Consider the following 20,177-nt stretch of genomic DNA (forward strand, 5'->3'; position numbering starts at 1 on the left):
GGCCTCCATAGTGAACGCATTAAATCGGTTCAAAAGAACTTTTTTTTAGCCGTAGAACTATGCTTGGCATTACCTTTATCTATAACCTCATTCATTGTGAAAATTGAGCTGAGTCAGCACTTTCCACGTTACCAAGTATAAATACTAGATCCAAATACCTTCAGTGTTGCACCACTGTAGATAGTCAAAACTTTAATTCTAAACCACTTAGTACACATGCAGACAAGCAACTGGCAGCGCGCCAGTAGTTAATTTTTATGTTCTCCTTTTTATATTTTCTATCGCGCCTACTAACACTAAACCCAACAGGCACGTGCACGGGTCACTTGAATGCACTGAGTAGTGCATCAACGTCCATAAAGCTATGATGATGATGATAAAGTCTATTCTTAACCAGCTATAGAGGAGGAGGCGTGAGGAGAGTATACAAAATTTCAACTTCAATCACATATTACCGAGTCTACACCCAAACCTAAAAAACCAATGAAAACTGCGACTGGATTCATGAGACTTGATATGAATAAGCCAAATTATGTATATTGGGATGATTCCAATGAATTGGTAGAGCGATTATATATACTATATATTTAGACATTTATGAACAAATGAGGTTTTAGTCATCATGTCCGTTCACAAGTTTGGACGTTATACCTGAAAAGCGGTGATGAGCGAGCTGCAGGGTTGCGAAGGGTTGCGGAGCGTTGTTAAGTTAAGAAAGTTTAACAGGGCCAAGGTTTCGTCTTTCACCCGTGGAATTTCCATCTTCGGGGCGGTTGATCGGACTTCCAGTCGGACTTCATGCGGTGACGACAAAAAGAAAGAAAATCCCCGCAATTATTTTACGTTTTCTAAATGAAGATCGGAAAATATCTAGAGAGAAGAAACCTATTAATATGAACGATATTATATTTTCGAGAGTTTTGTGTACTTTTTATGTACTATAGTTTTCTTATCTTATTTAACAACAGTTATTGATTCATTTTAATTTTGTTGGCCGATCTTTAAGTGAAACAAGAATTTTTAAACGAAAATTCATTGAATTTACAAATTAAAAAATTAATTAAGAATAGCTCACGCGGGATTTCAACTCGCGCAAGCCTGTTTGGAAGGTGGATGTTCTAACCCCTGAGCGACGCGCCACGATCGCCACCCGACGGCAAAGACAAATATCTAGCGAGCAAAAAAAAATGTCGTAAGGGGGTTGCAAGTTTTTGCCCTTCGCACACGTGATATTCACATGTGTGTATATTTTGCCGACGCAATTTTAGTTGTCTGCGTGGCGCGATGTGTAGGCGGTCGGACTGTTAAACACTAAGACGTAGGTTCAATTCCCAGTTGGTTGTATAATATTCTAAAAAGTTTGTGAGTTTGGTTCAAAATGATTTACTAAAATTTAAATGTAACAAATAAAAAAAAACAGCTTGTAAAAGAGTCGAAGATTCATACAATTTTTTTTTGGAATCGAATTTTTTTCCTGAATTTTTTACTATACCGCTCATGATGATTTTGATTATGAGCCGAGCAGCGACGGCGGCACAATGAATCCCACCCCACTAAGCGCTCAGGGTTAATTTGATCATGAGTCGAGCAGCGACGTCGGCATCATGAATTACCCCAGATATGAATAAAAGCGAATAAGAGCCTTTACATAAACGGTGGGTCCTACCCACCGAACGGGTAGGCATGAAAGTCGGCAGGAATTTGGCTAAAAAGTCTGACTGGGTCCTTCTTGTTGCAGGGCATAGCTGACTGGTTTAAACCGCTCTGGCCTCACTACCGAGCAGTTGGAAAACAAATTTTACAGTTGTTAGTGGCACTCAGAATGTATCGTGGAAAAATAGGGCTTTGGAATAAACACACTGATAAGACATTTCCGTTTTAGGAGTATTGGCAGCCCTTGGGTTTTCATCGCTAAATTGTGCGGCATAAAACGCCATACATTCAGGCGCAAAGCAGGGGAGGCAGAGTAGAGGTACTATCCCAAGCGCGGGAGATCAGCGTTGGCAGAAGAGGAGGAGCGGATTATACCCCTCTTGTCGCGGGGGCGCGCTTACATTATAGTAGTCGCGCAGCCGATTTTAATTTTTTTTCCTGGTAAATGCTTCCGTGTTCTGCCAGCTTCGATCAGTGCAAGTTTATAAGCGACTTGACGGCCAAAAAAATAATGCTGCAATATCCACAGTGATGCAGTAAATATTTATAAATAGGGAAAAAAGCCCCGTCCAACGGATAATGTCCGAGTTGGCTTAAAGTGGCAGCAGCAGGCGCAACTGATATTAAATTTTTATTTTACTTCTACCTTGTAGTGTATTTGCTTGTGTAATCCAATGACCAACGGCGTCAGGAAATAGATCAGGCCAGACTATCAAAGAGATATTGTTAATGTTGGCTAGCAAGAACTAAGAGCAGTAATGAAAAATGCCAAATTATCGGCAGGTTATAAGTAGATTTTGTTTTACAGCCTTCCTCATCGTTATCTGTACGCTGGAAAGCGATTTCTCCGCGAGATAAATGCTGGGTGAGTGAGTGAGTGTTCTAGCACAATGCCTCAATTGTAAGTACTGCCCAAATGCGCGTCATATAACCAACCTAGAGTTTGCGTCCCAATTTCGAAAAAACAGACTAAACCGAAGAATGCGAAAATTAAAATAAAAGGGAAAGTACGATTTAATGTTTATAATTCTTTGCGAGCCCCTTTCTGTCCCCTATGTCATTTGAATTCCGTACTGAGAGAAAAAAATGATAAATTTTTTTATAAATTCGTATACCAGTAAGAAGATACATGGCCGTCAGCCGATAGGGTGCGCAGGGGGTCAACGGATGACTGTGTCATCTGCCGTAACTGTGTACACCATCGGTAGTGCGACTATACTCTCCAAGCGAGGGCGGCTGGAAGCAGGTCTCCAGTCGAGGCTCGACCGGGGATGCTGACCAATTGTAGTCCGGCGGACTTAGGCAAGTCTTTAATCAGCCTCCCCTCAAGTCAGGTGTGTGATGCGACCCGTGCACACTGATTTCCAGGTTCGCAGCTAAGCCTTCCCAGGGCCAGGCAACCCTGGGTCGTAAGTGGCCTTGCCGCAGCTTTGGGGCGAAGCTGCGGTCGACCTTTATTCAAAGCCCCAAACCCCCTCTGGCTCGCTGCGATTGCCAGGACGAGCAAAGCGGGCGTTCATGAAATCCAATGAATACATCAAACCGAGCTTCGGGAGAGGATAAACCCTAAAAACTGTCAACGAAGAGAAGGAGATGCTGAGGCCTAGATTGGTCGCGGCATCTCACATTGTATCGAAGACCGACGAAATCCGAGGAGAGGGCGAGTAGCACTCCCCAATCTAGACATACAGGTGGGGCTCAGCTGGGCACCACCTCAGAGATGCCGATAATGTCTCACCATCAGAGACGACCGAGGGTCAATAGAGCCCACTTCGTTCTCGGCAAGATAGCCAAAAACGAGGCTGAGGGCAAGAGATCGCGGAATTCGAGCAATGCAATGCGGCAAACCCGACGGCGTTCCAGCCCTCGCTCACAGGAAGTAAGCGAAAGCGCACCTAAGAGAGCGAAGGACCCACAGGGTAAGCCGCGTGCGACTAACTTTGTTAGCAAGGCAAAGAAATTTAGCGAGGTGCCCAGAGACAGTCTGGCTATGGCACTGGTGGACGACCTCCATGACGACGGTCGCCTGCTGTCGGAAAAATGGGAGGAGATCGAGGCCAAGTTGGCCGACATGGTGACCGACAGGTTGGTTAGCATGCCGACCGGCCCCATCCCCTTCTTCGACTCCTCAGACGTAGTCAGAGGGCACCGGGTCATCAGGTGCGACGACGGGCTCTCCCAAAGCTTCCTGGCGGAGTGTGCGGCTGAGATTAGCGACACATCGGCTGGCCTTAAGATTAGGTTTGTCCACGCCAGGGAGACCCCAAGGAGACCCAGAGCTCGCATCTGGTTACCAAAGGGAAAAACTGACCATGTAAGGGTGATTGCCTGTCTGAAGGCCCAGAACCCAGACATCCATACAGAGGACTGGGCCAGTCTCAGAGCAGAGTAGGAAATGAAGGCGAGCCAGACTTTCCTTCCGCTGATAAACCAGCGCTGTCTGCCTCAGCTGGAGGCCAATGACCACAAGGTCCGGTACGGCATCAGGAAGGCCAAGGAAGGAAGGATCCTTCTAAGGGAGAAGGATATCGACATCGGTTTGATACAGGAGCCTTGGACCAGGGACGGGCAAGTCGCTGGACTGAGAATCTAAGGATACACACTACTGTGCACAAATTCGAATGGTAGGCCGAGAGCTTGCATTGTAATTAAGAATCATTTTAATGCTTTTCTCTGTCCCAATCTCAGCACACCTGACCTAGCAGTGGCCAGATTCGTGGAGGCGGATAGGAGCAGAGTCACCATATCATCGGGCGGAAGTGATGAAGAGACCCTGGTGCTCGGGTGTGATGCGAATGCGAGGCACACGCTCTGGGGGAGTTCGGAGACAAACGAAAGAGGTGAGTAAGCAAAATTCTCGCCAAAGGGCACATAAGCCCTACCCTGATCAATAGAGCAGACGGCTCTGCTATGACGACAATTGAGGAGTCCACTAGAGCTACTAGTTGACACCCACTTCCCAGGAAGCCAAAGAGTGATCTCGGAACCCGAGGAGGGAACGAACGCTCAAATGGACACGCCTTCGAAAGACATCATTACCACTGAGCGAATTCAGTGGGCAATAGATTCTTTCGATAAGTATAAAAGCCCGGACCCAGACGGCTTAATACCGGCAACGGTACAATCAGCCAAGGAGAGCAATTGCAAATGGCTAAAAGCCGTTTACGAAGCTTGTTTAAGACTGACGCATATCCCACTCCTGTGGTGGGTGGCAAAAGTCATTTTTATACCGAAAGCGGGAAGAAGGGGGCATATCCTAGTGAAGGATTATAGACCGATAAGTCTCACCTCCTTCGCCCTGAAGACACTAGAGAGACTCCTGGACGTCCACATCCGGGAGTCTCTAGAGGGACATCAACTCTCGGATGCGGAAACAGCGCTACACGTAGCTGTACATCATGTCGAGAAGACATTACAACACAATCAATACATAATGGCAGCCTTCCTAGACATCGATGGCGCGTTCAACAACGTGAACCCAACTCTATCCTGGGCTCCCTCAACTTGTTAGGTATTGAGAGAAGCATCAGAGAGTGCTTCGGTGTCATGCTTAAGAGCAGGACGATCACAGCCGAACTGAAATGTGGGGGGGTATTATCGCCCCTACTCTGGCTCACAAATTTGAACGCCATATTGACAGATCTCAATACGGGTGGAGTTAAAGCAGTTGCATACGACGTAGTACTGCTAGTATTAGGACCATACCCTGACGTTATTTGCGAAATAATGACAGGTGCGCTAGATCGTTTAAATAAATGGGCAAAAACCTGCGGAATAGGTATCAACCCCACTAAAACGGAGCTTATGCTCTTCACACTAAAAACTAAGATACCACCCTTCAACATGCCCAGTATAAACGGCATGGAGCTAAAACTATCGGAGCGAGCGAAGTATCTAGGAGTTATTCTGGATAAAAAGCTCTCATGGAAAGAAAACATTGCAGAAAGAGTAAGGAAAGCAAGCATCGCATTCTACTCCTGCAGAAAAATGTTTGGGAACAATTGATAACAAAGATAATTTTATGGCTCTATTCAGCAGTGGTACGGCCAATTCTTACATACGGAGCCCTAGTATGGTGGCCGGCACTAACTAGGGCTTACAATAGAACGAAGCTGACACGGATACAACGGGCAGCGAGTGCGGGGGCCGTGGGTGCAATGCGCTCATAGCCCGCGGCTACTCTCAACGCTATCCTGAATATAATGCCGATAGAGCTGTTCGTGAAGGACACTGCGGCACAGAGCGCAGTAAGACTGAAGGCGAGCAATTGCTGGAGGGACTACGGCGCCGGGCACGGCAAGATCCTTGTAAACAGTGGCATTAACACAGACGTTAAGACCGACTACATGATCGCGGAAATGAAATTCGGGAATGCATTCTCGACATCATACCCATCAAGGGAAGACTGGAGTAGGGGCAGAGTAGTAGTGGAGAACGAGGTGTCCCTCTACACCGATGACTCAAAAATGAGCTGCGGCGTAGGGGCTGGGATCTTCGCTGAAAATTGGAGAATTGAACAGGCTTTACATCTCTCTAACTCAGTGACGGTCTTTCAGGCTGAGTTACTAGCCATAAGGGAAGCAGTCGAACTTTCCTTAAGGCAGGACCTCAGGGGCAAAAGAGTTCGAATCTACTCGGATTGCCAAGCGGCTATAAAATCCCTAGCTGCCGTGAAAACGAACTCACGACTAGTGTCAGAATGCAAGAAGGCCTTTAATAGACTTGCTGACATAAATAAGGTACAAGTAACATGGGTACCGGGACACAACGAGATCCCAGGAAATGAGAAGGCAGACGAACTAGCCCGTGCAGGCTCGGCAGGGCTAAGCTCTGACTTCGAATTACCGATCTCCCTAAACGCGATCCAGACAACGATCCATGACCACTTTAGGCAGATAGCCAATAAAGAATGGCAAAGCAAGAGTGATCACAGAAGGTCAAGGGAATGCTGGCCGAGGTACGACGAAAAACGAACCAGGGAACTGCTATCCAACAGCAAGCGGGATATCAGCAGGTTCACGGCACTCACCACGGGACATTGGGCGATCGGTTCGCACGCAATGAAGTTGGGACTGCCACACAACGCAATCTGTAGAAGCTGTAAGCAACCTACAGAGCAAGAGATACCGGAACATCTGCTCTGCTTCTGCCCAGCGCTAAACCACATCAGACTTCGCCACATTGGTGCCTACCAGATGGAGTCACTGGGAAGTATAGGAAGCTGAAAGTTTCAGCACTCCTAGGTTTCCTTACTGACTCTGGGTGGTACTGATAGTGAATAACAACAACAAACCGAGGGAGTGGATCAAAAAGGAGCTTAGTTCTAATTGGAGGCCCCAGCAATGGGCCTCACCACTGTAACCTACATACCTAAGAAGATACATTTTTAAGTAATTTTTAAATAGTTAAAGTTTTAATATAAGTTTTACGGTGCAAGTTTTATAAGGAGTTAAATTTCCAAATTTAGCTAAATGTAAGTTTTTTTTAATTCGTAAGAAAAAATTTTATAATGAGGTAAACAGCAGCTTTCATTTTGCGTTCACCTAGTCAACCTTCCTTGGGGATACCCTGATCAGGGTTTAGAAGGGATCATCAGATGGTTCCCAGGATGCGATGACCACGGAAGGAAAACTGAAGCCGCTGTATTGTTTGGTTACACGAACGCATGCTAAATTTAAACTGTGAGATTCGTAGGCAAAATCAAGGGAGGCAATGATACAACCTATTAGCCGACGAGCCCCAGCCGGGTCAAGAAGCATGCGCCGCCCTAGATTCATCAACATCTGCAATGATCGTTACAAAGCAGAGCGCTACTCAATTAAAACGATATGAGAAAACAGGAACAGGACTCTATCTAGATACGGATGGCAACTTTAATATATAAAGAAGGCGTATTAAAAATGGTGGCTTTCCAAAAGAGAATGGTGAAATTGTCATCAAGAAATATGTTGATAAGGCTATACATGAGCTGAGAGTTTTTCTAACATCATTGATTACAAAATATCAAGAAGAAATTAGTCAAAGGAATATGTTGACAAGTCAAAAAGAACTAATTTTAACAATACCTGATACTACAATTGCCGATATTCAAGACAGATAAGGTAGAGTAATCAACACATTTTCTTAATTTGCTTGGGGTGAAGCAGTTAAATCAAAAACTGCTAAAGAAGTAACTGAGGCAATGGAAAAGCATTCAAGACAGGTGGTAGAGTACCTAAGAATCTTCAAACAGATGTTGGAAAGGGTTTACAGTTTAATGCATTAATAAAGCGATTTCAAATTAGTCATTATTCAACCTTTAGTACCCTAAAGGATATCTTTCACCTTTCCAAGTGAACGGACGTGTTTTTTCTTGCGCTCGTTTTGTGTAAAAGCTTTGAAATAACCACCCGTTCACTTCGCGTATGCATGCAGCTAAACGTTTTAGTTATTTATCTCATACGCTCACCCACTCTCTCGCTTTCGCTGTGCCGCTGCACTTCTTATCTTACCTGATCTCCAACGCCCTCTCGCTCATGCTGTGACTCTTCACTTCTTATCTTCATAACTCTGTTGTTTTGATTTCCTCTCTTTTTTTTAAGTACAAGTATAGTGGTAAGTTTTAATAATGTCCAGTATTATTGTCTGTTTCGCCAAGTCCTGCAAAAAGACTTTTTCTGCACGTAACCTTACAATCGGCTGCTGGCTGTGCACGCCAAGTGTATCGGTGTTGTAGCTCGGACAGTGGACGATGTAAAAACATAACATCGGTTTGCGTTGCTGCTGTGAGGCCTGTCACGATGTAGAAAGGGATATTATGTCTCTCATGCGGCAAACCAAAAACGGTTTTAAGGGCATTTTGAAGAGTTTTCGTTAAACTCTTGATATGTTCTTGGCGCTGGATACCCAATTTAATAGCCTTACGCTATTAAATGAGTCTTTTAGGCAAAAACAAACTGCTATTGGTGGGCAGCCTGCAGACTGACCCCAACTACATGCAACGCGCTCTCAGCAACAGCCTCCCTCGGCACAGCCCTCGACCACAGCATTAATTCCAAGAGTGCTGAGATCGAGCGCAAGAAAAGATTCGGTACCCAAATGTGCAGCGGGAGTGACCGTACCGCCGGTGATTGCTGTTTTGTCCCCTGGGGGGTCGCAAATATTGACCCCTCAAAGTCCCGTGTATAATGATATATCTGCCCAGGGTGTTAGGCCCGGAATACCGGCCGACAATGGCACGGCACATAACCAATCTGCCTTGCCAAAAGCCAAAAGCCAAAAGCCCTTCCACCGACGAGACATATTTTTGTTTCACGGCTCTCCCCTGATTAAAGATCGGAAGATGTTCTCACCTTTATACAAGGCAAAACCAGAGCCGATAAAATAAAGATAAAGGTCGAAAAGTTTAAATTTTCTTACGCTAGGGATATTTCATCCTACTTTAACACTATTTGCTCTCCCAACTTCTGGCCAGAGTACATTGATATTAAGGAGTTCGAAGCGAAGAAAAAAAAAGTGGCCTGTAGGAATAACTCTTCTTCATATCACTGCGCCTTCTACGTCTTCCAATCCCGACCCAAAAAACTAACCTACTCTCTAGGTATTTCCTATCAGAATGCAAGAGGCTTACGTAGTAAGCTTTCTCACTTGTATTCTGATAGTCTTTCGTTTGCATCTGAGGTTATTGTGCTCACAGAAACATGGTTAAAGTCGGAGATTCTGAGCTCCGAAGTTTTTCCAGCTGTTTTCACAGTATAACGGCTAGATCGCCCTATTAGACGGGGGGTAGTCATAGAAGATTTTAATAACCCTGCGTGCTCATTTCATCAGAAATTTATTAACCCTAGGGTGCAATTTGGTGCTCCAATAATTCAAGCCCGAATACTCTCCATACTCACAATACATCATCATGTGACCTTTATTGGATTGGCTTAGAATAAATCGACATTCCGCCAAAAAGTCTTTTTCCAAGATGGACCATGAAAGGTGAGAAATTTTATATACAGTCGCATTGGTCCGATCTTTGCATTCGTCTACTGACCTGGCAGCACCGTGATATTTTTACAATGCCGGTTCTCAATCTGCCCTTTCATCTTATTTATTAGCTCGGTCAAACTTTACCGTGCTGAACGCGCAGTGTTATAAAAATTATTTAACTCGTTTTATAATTTCGTTAACACCAAACGTAAGCCTAAAACAAATCCTTCCTCGCTTTCATTTTAAAATACTATCTTTAATAATAATCAGGCAATATATTTTCGCAGTTTTTTCAATCAACTTATTCAAACTCTTCGAATTTACACCAAACGTATTCCTACGATATACCCAAATCAAACTTAATTTGATTTCCGACGGAATTCCTGGCTGTGTGCTCAGGTATTGTGCCGACGCTCTGTGCTGTCCCCTTCTGAAATTGTTTACCTTATCCCTAGAAACCTCCCACTTTCCCATTATTAGGAAGGAATCGTTTATTATTCCTGTCCACAAAAATGGTAGCAAATTTGATGCCAAAAATTTCAGAGGAATTTCTAAGTTGTCGACCACCCCTAAACTATTCGAAAACATTATTACTCCCCACTTGCAGCACCTTTGTAGATCACTTATTCAACGTGGTTTTTTTAAGCGATGATCAACAAGAACTTATTATAACGGGCTTCCAAAAAAATTTTCAGACAGATGTAATCTATACTGATTTCAGTAAAGCATTTGACTCTGTTAACAACTCTCTCCTCGTAAAAAAATTTTTAAATTGGGTTTTCCAAGTGATCTTCTTAGTTGGATCTCAAGTTATCTGAATGGCAGGACGCAAAAGATCCTCTTTAAGAATAATTTATCTATTGTTCTAAGGGTTATATCTGGCGACTCGCAAGATAGCCCTTTGGGACCCTTATTGTTTACATTATTTATAAATGACCTGCCCAAAGTCTTGACCAACTCCAGAGTGCTTATGTACGCTGATAACGTCAAGCTTTGCGCGCAATACAAGAACGACGCCTGCCATTCGGATTTACAAACAAACCTCAATAATTTTCAAACATGGTGCCGCGTTAACTTATTTAACTTAAATGGCTCTAAATTCGAGCTAATGACATTCTCTCGTTTCGTTCCCAAGCTTGTAACTTACAAGCTGTACTGCTGCTCGATGGAAAGAATTAATTCAGTTCATGATTTGGGCGTCCGCTTGGACCCACAACTTGACTTTATGATCATATTTCGTCTATGGTGAATAGAGCCAGGGGTGTTCTTCGATTGGTGGTCGAAGGAATTCAATGACCCCTATGTCACTAAATCGTTGTATACCTCTTTAGTTCGTCATATGTTAGAATATGGATGCTGCGTTTGGAGCCCTCAGTACATCGTCTATAGTAAACGCATCGAGTCGGTTCAAAAGAACTTTTTACTTTTTAATTTACAGCTTAATTTCCTTGTACCAAGTAGAAGTACTAGATCTTATATACCACTAGTGTTGCGGCACTGTAGAACTGCATAAACCTTTTAGAGTCTTATGTGCAAATTATAATGATTTGTACAGACTAATCTCCAACGTAGATACCCTTCCCAAATTAAAATCTTTAATACTAACACAGTTAGTAAACATGCAAGCTAACTTGCATACCTGGCAGCACGCCGGTAGTCAATTTCCTCGTATTCTGTCATAAATTTTCCATCGGGCCTACTAACATATGGGCCACTTGAGTGTATTGACCGTAGTGCATCAACGTCCACAATTGTTGAACGATTTAATAGGACATTAATAGAACTCGTGTGGAGGGAATTTAGTTTCAAGTGTACATATAAGTGGAATGATATATACTACAACAAAATACACAGATCAACAGAATACCTCCCATTAATGTAAACACTGAGTATGAGAAACATATTTTTCAAACAGTATACAATGAAATAACATTAAAATATTTTTAGGTAGCAAACTTGAAATGGGTAAAAATATAAGATTTAGTTAATATAAAAGACTATTTGAAAAGTCATATACTCCAAATTGGAGTAAAGAAATCTAATAGAGCAAATACTAGAAGATTTAAACGGGTTTCCCTTTAAGGGTGGATTTTATTATAGTTGAAAAAGTGTTTAAACGAAAGGGTAATAGGGCTCTTATCCGCCGGCTCAATTTTCCAAAAACTGATGACTGTTTGATTAAAAATCTGAAATTTTGCAATAAATGAAACAAATGGAGAAATTAGAGTTTATTTCTTTTAATTTTAAAATTAATTAATTAATTAAAGAATTATTTTATACATTAGATTTACTTTATTTATAATAATTAAATTCGAATTAAATTTTTTTTAAATAAAGTATTATATACAAACTTAAATGTTTAGTTTTATTTACATATTGTTTTAATTTAATTTTTACTGAGTTTTAAATTTCTTAAATTCATCCTCAGTATTAAAATGATAAATTAAGTTTTTTTCATTTTCTTGTCTGGTGCACTTTCATTTTCTGTTAATTTTCTTTTTAGATTAGTTTTCGCACCATCACTAATTTTAGAGCTTTCAATTTGGCTGCGCCAAACTCTTGACTGAGCTTCCAAAGTAGTCAAGCTAATCATTATCTTATTTTCAATATTTTTATAGTGTCCTATTGCTAAAGTTGAAACTCCATCATCACGTATAACTCTCTTATCATCTGTATTATTTAATGTAATTTTCGATATTTTTATAGTGCTCATTTCATGTCCTCTAGACCTAAACATGTGCATCGTATAACATTCTTGCTGTCCTATAAATAAACGCTCTTTGTATACTTCAAATGTTATTTTTTAAAGCTAACTACCTAAACTTTCAGATGTTTATGCATAAACCTTTGGCGGCAAATTTATTCATCGACCTTCCACTTAACTCCTTTAAGAAACCTTAAAAAATCCTAACCGTTTTTGTTTTTTGCACTGCATAAAATTTTACTTAGTAGCCAAGTCATCGAAAGTATCAAATTTATACTCAACTCAACTAAAACAAGGAATCAGTATCCACCCTTCAGTACCAAAATTCCTTTCCTGTCCGATTCCTGGTGTCATGTTCAAAAAACAAATCTCATGGGTTTCGGTAAGAGAACTCCGAAACAAAGTAGGCAATGAAAGTTCTACCTGTGTTCGGATACTGCCAAACAATTAATTGTTGTTTTTGACGGGATTCGGAGCAGTGGTGCCGAAATTAGATTGAGATGATGAAAAGTATTATTGAATTATGAATTATGAATTAAAAGAATCGATAGTCTCGTTAGTGAAATCGATTTTTTCACAGCTCTAATGACAGCTGAAGTATTCACAAGTTTTTTTGCAATGTAATTTATTAAATATTGTTAAAGGGTAAGTGACTTATTTGTTTTCAGTTAATAAATTCATTTCCAGAATTGCTTTTGAACCTGGACACTTTTTTAACTTAGACGGTGTGAACGGAAGGAGATTGTATATCTAGTATTTGTTTTCTTCTTAATTGGTGTGTATGTTTATGGAAAATATTGTCCATTTGATTATACCTACATATGTATATACATATGTATATACATATGTAGGTATAATCAAATGTATATACATATGTAGGTATAATCAAATGGACAATATATATACATACCTACATATGTATATACATATGTATGTTAGAATCAAATGGACAATATTTTCCATAAACATACACACCAATTAAGAAGAAAACAAATACTAGATATACAATCTCCTTCCGTTCACACCGTCTAAGTTAAAAAAGTGTCCAGGTTCAAAAGCAATTCTGGAAATGAATTTATTAACTGAAAACAAATAAGTCACTTACAACACTAACATACATACACTAACATACATATGTATATACATATGTAGGTATATACATATGTATGTTAGAATCAAATGGACAATAGTTTCGATATATATATATATGTATTTTATTTATAGATTGACGAGGTTACAGCCGGAAGGAAAGACCCGTAACATACTTTTAGGGGAAATGCAAGAAGTTATGCTAAGAAAAATTGTGGTAATCATTGAACAAATTATAAAATTTTTTAAATGAACAAATAAATAAAAAATGTATTATAAATTGCGTGAGATATTTACTATGGGGCGGGGGGTTCCGGGGATCTTCTACACGTTTTCCTCTGGGATTCCTATCTGATACTACTCCAAATTCCCCTACGATTTCTTGGTGATTCCGCCTGGTACTCCTTTGAGAGTCCTACCTGCTTTTACTCTGAATTCTCCCACGATTACTGCCTGATTCCGTCTCAAATTCCTGGATGAATTCGTTCAGAATCCAGTTCGTAATTCCCTTCTGATTCAGGGGGGAATTCATGTCGAAATTCACGACAAATTCCTAATAGGATTCCTTAATGATTCCCGGATATTTTCTCGGGTAATCCGAATTCATGTTTTCTATCGCCTACTGTATGGAAATTCTTGGATGGCTTGTATGAAAGCTCCCTAATGATTCAGGATGGAGTCTTGTCCATTCCAACCTGATTCAGACCTGAATCCTAAAGGAATGGTACTGAAGGGATGTTACCCAAGACTCATTCAAATGCAAAGACTGAAATTAAAACTATTCAAAACAAGAAAGGAAGCTAACTTCGGCACGACGAAGTTTATATACCCTTGCAGATAGAACTTCAATGACTAGGAATCCATACAATATAAATAATATATATTTATGTTAAAAAACAATGAAGTAATACCTGCTTTCATTTCATTCACCTATACATATTATATTTGCAGTGTTACATTCACAAATTTTCATTTTTGCAACACATCTAACGGTCGTTTGTATGGTCCGATTTTCATAAAATTTGACACAAAATGTAAGTCTGATATAAAATGGCTATATCTCAAATTTGATGAAAATCTTTTGAAAACTGAATTAATTTCTCGATCGTTCCTATGTTGAAAACTGAAAATGTTATAATATTATTATTTTTTTTTTTTAATTTTCATATCATTCCTATGGCAGCTATATGATATATTCGTCCGGTCCGGCCAGCTCCGTCATATATACGAGTGAGAGTATATAGAAGGCTAACTACAAAGTTTCATTCAGATAGCTTCAAAACTGAGAGACTAGTTTGAGTAGAAACGGACAGACGGACATGGCTAGATCGACTCGGCTGTTGATCCTGATCAAGAATATATGTACTTTATATAGTCGGAGGTGCCTCCTTCAGTGCGTTGCAAACTTCTGACTGAAATTATAATACCCAGCAAGGGTATAAAAATACAGCATCAGACTTTGATACACCACTTATGAATAAGAAGTAGAAACTTTTATTTTATGAAACAAAGAAACTAAACTCAACCCCTAAATATAATGATAATGAAGTCAAATCATATGATTGGGGGATGACCAATATTAATGATGCAGTTGATGATGATTATCAATTCTATTCTCAACCAACTATAGAGGAGGAGAACTCAGAATCCCCTATTTCATCACCTGTGGGATCAAGTCAACTCCCTCTTCACACATCGAGTTCAATATTGGATCAATCATCGAAACATGAGGATAGTATGAAAAATTTCAACATTAGTGAACTGGCAAGAGAACGTGTATTGGATAAGACATATGGTCCTAGAAAAAATTAAAATGGTCAATTAATGCTTGGGAGTAGTCATATAAGTGTTTTAAACAATAAAATTAATTTGCTGTTGGGCAAAACTGGCAACTTACAAGTGGATTATATTCCTTAATATGCCATCATCTCCCACAAAATTAAATTGCAAATGAATTGGAAATTTATAGACAAATTAAAAAAAAAAACGAATGTCTTTCGAAGGAATTTTCTTCCAAATGGACAGGTGAATGGAACAAGGGCTTTGAAGTATTCCGAAATTATAAAATCTCTTTTAGCTAAATCACATATTGCCGAGTCTACACCAAAACCTAATAAAGCAATGAAAACTGGGACTAGATTTATGAGACTGGATCTGAATAAACCAAATTATGTGTGTTGGGTTTATCCCAATGCATTGGTAGAGCGATAACAACTATTAATGGCATCACAATCTGCAGGAAATACAAGTCACACGAATGAAATAATGTTTATAATTGAAGAATTGAGAGAGGTTTATTAAAAATGGTGGCTTGCCAAAATAGAATGGTGACATAGTCATCAAGGAATATGTTGATAAGGCTATACACGAGTTAAGAGTTTTTCTAACATCATTGAATACAATATATCAAGAAGAAATTAGTCAATGAAATATGTTGACAAGTCAAAAAGAATTAATTCTAACAATACCTTATATTACAATTGCCGATATTCAAGACATATTAGGTAGAGTAGAAGTAGATACCTCCACCATTATTGAAAAAAATTCGATTTTCAATAGAATTCATTGGTTTTTAGAAAATAAAGCATAGTAATATAAGACACTTAATTTAATTTTAATTTTAGTTAAATATGAGTAGGCGGGGTATTATTATTGAATTACACGCTTCATCGCGTAAAAATTTTTTACGTCGAAGGGTCATTATAAAGGGTACTGATAATTTATTTCAAGTTGACTTGGTAGAAATGGGGAAGTACGCTTCATCAAATAATGGACTTCGGTACCTGCTAACAGTAATCGACACATTTTGGAAATTGGAGCACAGAAATTTTTAGTATAGTGAAAGTACAAAATACTTATCCCACAATATACTTACTGGAAGATTTAACGGGCATTCCTATTAAGGGTGGATTTTATAAAGAAGAACTAAAAAAAACCGTTTTCCTGATGAATACCTAGTTAAAAATGTATAGAAAAGAAAGGGAAATAGAACTCTTGTCTGCTGGCTCAATTTTCCAAAAATTGGTGACAGTTGGATTGATCAATCTGAAATTTTATGATGAATAAAACACATCTGGAAATAAGATTGGTTTTCTTTTATTTTTAGAATTAATTTAAAGTTATCTCCTTAGTATTTTATACATTAGATTTATTTTATTTATAATAATTATCTTAGATGTAAACATTTTTAAAATAAAGTAATAAAAACAATTTTAAATTATTAGTTTTATTTACACATCCTTAATTTAATTTTTAATGAGATTTAAATTTCTTAATTTCATCCTCTGTATTATAATGATAAATTAAATGTTTCATTTGCTTGCCTAGTGCACTTTCATTTTCTTTCATTCATTTTCTTTTTCTTTACTCATTATCTCATTTTTCAATAATTTTATAGTGCATCTTTAATGTCTAATGTAATTTTCGACAATTTAATGGTGCTTATTTTATGTCCTCTGGACCTAAACATGTACATCGCATTACATTCTTGCTGTTCTGTAAAAAATTACTTTTTCTAACCCTCAAATGTTCTTTTTCTAAACAACTACATTTTATACTGTAACGTGTAACAGAGGATTGCGGGCTGTGACTCCAAGAGTCGATACTTGCGGGGCACGCTACAGAGTCCGGCCTTGCTCGTCAGCTTGGGGGGTGTTGTTCTTGCTTATACCGACTCCAGCTCTTGCTACCCTTTTATTAATAAATAGCTAGAATTAAGCGTGCTGCGACGATATGAACGAGCAAAACAAAATCGGTAACTGATAATAGAAAACTCAACAAAAAAAAAGATTTAAGAGCAGAAATGATTGAAGAAACCCAGGGAAGCCAACCCACGGCTGTTGTTGTGGTCGCGATATGCCCTCCCATCCTGTTATCACGGGTGAGCTGGGCTCGGGTGACCCCTTCGAATTCTTCCTATGCGTACGGTTACATCAGCAGAGTTCAGTTAGATTTAAGCTTAGAAATACATTGTTATATTGGTATTCATTAATTCCTTCTGGAGTTTAGTTCAGCACTATGTTTAGTATAGAAACCGACGAGATAATACTACACCCCTTAACCATAATATAAAAAAAAGAGTAAAAATTTCCTTCAATCTTAATAGTTCTATACAAAATCACCTTAATTGATTTTGACTTCTCCCGAATATTTCTAATTTCTTAAGGTACAAATTCAAAGATGGCTTCAAGTGCACGTCGGCCTCATGTAATGACAATGTAACATCAAGAAAAAAAAAATCATCCAATTATCTTAGCTTTAGTAGGCAATAGAATCAAGCGTCACTTTTTTTTTATATAAATTTCTTGAGAAACGTGAATTAGAAATTCTTAAATTTTGGTTGGTGACTCACTGCATTTTTCCCACGACGAAGATCGATCTTCCGAAGGGTTTATCTGAAAAGAAAATCGAGCGAGGTATTCTCTCGGCTCAGGAGGCTCTCTCAAGAGCGACAGCACGCGCTTAATTCCAATTCTGTCTATTCTTTCAGATTGGCTCCATTTAAATTGTACGCTAGCTATGAAAACATTAAAGGCTAAGCTTAACAAGAGGGTTTTATAGGCTAGGTAGAAATGGCTTTTCAGCCATATTAAGTTTGGCGAGAGTTCACTTCTAATTCCGACTCGATTTGAAAGCACAAATTGACGACACTAATCGTCTAAAGGTCCATCACGCTAAGCTAAGCCAACAGCGAACGTTGCGTCTGGCGAACGAAGAGTGAGGTTATGTCAAACGGCTGAGCGGCACGTGGCTTACCGGCAAAGGGACTCGGACAAAATTAAGGCCGTGGGCCGAGGCTGAAGGTCGGAGACGATGCGTGACGAATATTCCGCTGCGTTGGTGACGACGTAGGACCGAGGCGGAGGCACATCCTCCCAATTGGCAATGAGCGCGCCCTAGCATATAAAGAATCCCTCGACGAGGCGTCCGACGCCGATAATGTTCAGCTCAAACTTCAAACTTCAGCTCAGCTCCTTGTTAGTTCCGGAGCAACCTTCCGCAGAGGCAACAGAGGGTGTTCCTCTAAACCAATTCGTTCGCCTCGAAAGGTCTGTGAGGCCTTCCGGGAGAAATTCTGAAAATAATACAAACACAGCCTCGCCCAGCCGCAAACTCAATGCTCGTGAAGCAAAGGCGAAGGCGGTGGACGAAATTCCTCCTTTGGTGACCTGCAAACAGCTTAACATTAAACTTATACCCCAAATACGGCTTCACCGTTTTGTTACTTTTGGCTATAATAATTATCTTAGATGTAAACATTTTTAAAATAAAGTAATAAAAACAATTTTAAATTATTAGTTTTATTTACACATCCTTAATTTAATTTTTAATGAGATTTAAATTTCTTAATTTCATCCTCTGTATTATAATGATAAATTAAATGTTTCATTTGCTTGCCTAGTGCACTTTCATTTTTTTTCATTCATTTTCTTTTTCTTTACTCATTATCTCATTTTTCAATAATTTTATAGTGCATCTTTAATGTCTAATGTAATTTTCGACAATTTAATGGTGCTTATTTTATGTCCTCTGGACCTAAACATGTACATCGCATTACATTCTTGCTGTTCTGTAAAAAATTACTTTTTCTAACCCTCAAATGTTCTTTTTCTAAACAACTACATTTTATACTGTAACGTGTAACAGAGGATTGCGGGCTGTGACTCCAAGAGTCGATACTTGCGGGGCACGCTACAGAGTCCGGCCTTGCTCGTCAGCTTGGGGGGTGTTGTTCTTGCTTATACCGACTCCAGCTCTTGCTACCCTTTTATTAATAAATAGCTAGAATTAAGCGTGCTGCGACGATATGAACGAGCAAAACAAAATCGGTAACTGATAATAGAAAACTCAACAAAAAAAAAGATTTAAGAGCAGAAATGATTTAAGAAACCCAGGGAAGCCAACCCACGGCTGTTGTTGTGGTCGCGATATGCCCTCCCATCCTGTGATCACGGGTGAGCTGGGCTCGGGTGACCCCTTCGAATTCTTCCTATGCGTACGGTTACATCAGCAGAGTTCAGTTAGATTTAAGCTTAGAAATACATTGTTTTATTGGTATTCATTAATTCCTTCTGGAGTTTAGTTCAGCACTATGTTTAGTATAGAAACCGACGAGATAATACTACACCCCTTAACCATAATATAAAAAAAAGAGTAAAAATTTCCTTCAATCTTAATAGTTCTATACAAAATCACCTTAATTGATTTTGACTTCTCCCGAATATTTCTAATTTCTTAAGGTACAAATTCAAAGATGGCTTCAAGTGCACGTCGGCCTCATGTACTGACAATGTAACATCAAGAAAAAAAAAATCATCCAATTATCTTAGCTTTAGTAGGCAATAGAATCAAGCGTCACTTTTTTTTTTATATAAATTTCTTGAGAAACGCGAATTAGAAATTCTTAAATTTGGTTGGTGACTCCCTGCATTTTTCCCACGACGAAGATCGATCTTCCGAAGGGTTTATCTGAAAAGAAAATCGAGCGAGGTATTCTCTCGGCTCAGAAGGCTCTCTCAAGAGCGACAGCACGCGCTTAATTCCAATTCTGTCTATTCTTTCAGATTGGCTCCATTTAAATTGTACGCTAGCTATGAAAACATTAAAGGCTAAGCTTAACAAGAGGGTTTTATAGGCTAGGTAGAAATGGCTTTTCAGCCATATTAAGTTTGGCGAGAGTTCACTTCTAATTCCGACTCGATTTGAAAGCACAAATTGACGACACTAATCGTCTAAAGGTCCATCACGCTAAGCTAAGCCAACAGCGAACGTTGCG

The 20,177-nt window shown here is 39.6% G+C and overlaps 1 pseudogene; it reads left to right on the forward strand.

The window, feature by feature from the left end:
• Positions 1–2,543: 2,543 nt before the first annotated feature.
• LOC147645003 (uncharacterized) lies at positions 2,544–20,014 on the forward strand (annotated as a pseudogene).
• The last annotated feature ends 163 nt before the right edge of the window (positions 20,015–20,177 follow it).

This window comes from Drosophila serrata, unplaced genomic scaffold (genome assembly GCF_035046125.1).
Source record: "Drosophila serrata isolate PLE 108 unplaced genomic scaffold, ASM3504612v1 contig_34, whole genome shotgun sequence".
Taxonomy (NCBI): domain Eukaryota; kingdom Metazoa; phylum Arthropoda; class Insecta; order Diptera; family Drosophilidae; genus Drosophila; species Drosophila serrata.